The following is a 2,861-nucleotide window of genomic DNA, read 5'->3' on the forward strand; positions in this document are numbered from 1 at the left end:
TATTAACTAACATGATTCACAGAATTCTGATTGAATGTTAATTATTTTTAGTAGAAGAAAGAAGAGTAATACAGAGAAAAACTTGCAGGGGCCTCACAAACTATTTACAATTTCCTAATTTCTTACCATTTCTCTGCCTTGAACATGTTTAAACCCAAAGCAACTTTAATCTTTAATAGAGCACCATTATCACTGTTTACTCTCATTGCGTTTATGTACTTCCACATACAATGGTAGTCTCATCATAAGCACTTCAGATTGGCAAACCACATTTTTCTGGCGTAATTTACAGTCTTTTCTGAGTACTGCGGTTGATTTGAAGTGTTGATTGTTTGTAATAACTTCACCTCCATCACATACCAATATCTCTGCTGCTGTGTTCCATGCTGGATTGGGATAATGGATCTTTTATAGTGATGTATATGATGTATGATATGCGCCGCTGGTATACTAATCTCATTTGGCATATGAATATGTGTTTCTGCATGACAGAGAGAGTTCTGCATAATTACATATGTTCCCCATGGCACGAATCTTCACGCACAACAGTGTCCTCAGCAAACGTGATTGGAATTTTGCTTCAGGCACTTCCAGCCACAAGAAAAAAACAAAAATATTATAACTCAAACTCCTAGCGTTTACCGTCCCTTTCCACACTGGTTATTTAAAAACAATAATTGGGTACTAATCCTCCAGTCTGCGTCCAGGTAAGTCTTTAAATTCCAGCGAGTTTGTGCCGGGAATACAGATCTACTTAATGTGACAGGACTTCATTGATTTCTGCAGGGCTTTAATAATGGCCGATCAACTGCACCCTGTACAGCTGCTGGTTCCTGGAATATCCAGCAGTTCCTAGCTAGCATTATTATTATTATTATGATAAAATAATGATGAGAGCAGGGCAGCATGGGGCATTTGGCATTTAAAGGAATAGTTCACCCTAAAATGACCCTCAGGCCGTCCAAGATGTAGATTAGTTTGTTTCTTCCTCAGATTTGGAGAAATGTAGCATTCCACCACTTGCTCACTAATGGATCCTCTGCAGTGAATGGGTGCCGTCAGAATGAGAGTCCAAACAGCTGATAAAAACATCACAGTAATCCACACCACTCGTCAATCAGTTAACATCTTCTGGAGCAAAAATCTGTGATTGTAAGAAACAAGTCCGTCATTAAGGCATTTACAATTCTCACTGTAGAACAAAACATGAGTCCATAATCTATAATAACACTTCCTCGAGTGAAAAAGTCGATCTCCTGTTGTCCTCTCACATCAAAATCCACCTACACATTTGTTTAGAACTGTTTTGGTCTGTTTTAGCTTGTAAACGGTGCTTGACCTGTGCAGATTTCTCTCCTGATTCAGACAAAACAACTTTTTCGATGGAGAGAATATTATGGATAGAAGACTCATTTGAATTTAAAAACATCTTAATGGTAGATTTGTTTCTTATAAGCACACAGATTTTTGCTTCACCAGATGTTAACTGATGGACTGGAGTGGTGTGGATTACTTGTGGATTATTGTGATGTTTTTATCAGCTGTTTGGACTCTCATTCTGACGGCACCCATTCACTGTAGAGGATCCATTGGTGAGCAAGTGATGTAATGCTACATTTCTCCAAATCTGTTCTGATGAAGAAACAATCTCATCTCGATCATGGATGACCTGAGGGTGAGTAAAATTTCAGAAAATGTTTATTTTTGGGTGAACTATTCCTTTAAACCTATCCAGTTTGCATGATGTATTATGACTCAAGTTTGTGATCACTGCCTTTATGCTACGTTGGATGCATTTGAAGATTGCATTATTGTTCAAGCTGTCTATTTTAATTTATGTCAGATAAGAAAATATATCACTTAGAAGTGCAAAATATTAGTGCATGGAAACTTGAAGACTGAATGAAAGTTATTTCACTTGCAGTAGGCCTCTATTCACAAAAAATAAAAAAAATAAAAAAGTCAATGGTGTAAAGTCCCACAGTTGTGCACAGCTTTGTTAAATTAAATCCTAAACCCTACCACACAATCTGAGACAATGCAGCTTGAACAAAAAAGAAGAAAAGAAAAGCTAATGACTTGATTGTGTTTGAACAGAGATTGTTGCAAGACTGCTTGGTGTTAAATTACATTATTGCAAAGCGAATAGCCGTCCGCTTATATAGCTACCATATCTTCCATCCTTACAGAGCTCTACAATAGAGCTGATTTCTGTTTGAAAGGTTGTGATCTTATTTCTGGCTCCAGCAGACGACAATTGTCTGTAAAATTGAGCTGGCATAGAGAGTCGGCCAGTCGTTTTCTGTCAGTCTGTCAATCGAAATAATAGTTTGATCCTCAAATGCTAAAACTCACAGGCTCCAGTGACAAACCTCTGCAATGATGTTTCTATTCTTTTAAAAGCATGGTAATATTTTCTGCATTGTAACTTTTTATGTAAATAATAACTTTATTTATGAATTCCAAATTCTTTTTCATAAGACCATCAATTCCCGAAATACTTCTGACCTCTCGGGATTACAAACAAACCACTTAGCTTATTCTAGAAAATTTGCACGAAAACTGCAAATTTGCCAATTAGTCCATACGGCAGACCAAATGATTTCCCTAATCAGCCTGTAAACAATGCTGTTCTGTAACACAAGGTTTACTAAAAAGCTTCTAACATTGTTGAGCTCATTCTGGTTGTTTTTGCATTTCCAGTAAAGTGCATTTTGAACTATATCTTAAAGATATCCTCCACAAGCCTTTACAGCGGCAGGTTATTAGACTTCTAGTGATGCCTACAAAACTCCATGATACTTGTTAACACCAGTGCCATTGTGCCTGATGTAGGTTTATCTTGCATACTTATGTCTGTA

The sequence above is a fragment of the Sinocyclocheilus anshuiensis genome, unplaced genomic scaffold (genome assembly GCF_001515605.1).
Source record: "Sinocyclocheilus anshuiensis isolate Anshui unplaced genomic scaffold, SAMN03320099.WGS_v1.1 scaffold1708, whole genome shotgun sequence".
Taxonomy (NCBI): Eukaryota; Metazoa; Chordata; class Actinopteri; order Cypriniformes; family Cyprinidae; genus Sinocyclocheilus; species Sinocyclocheilus anshuiensis.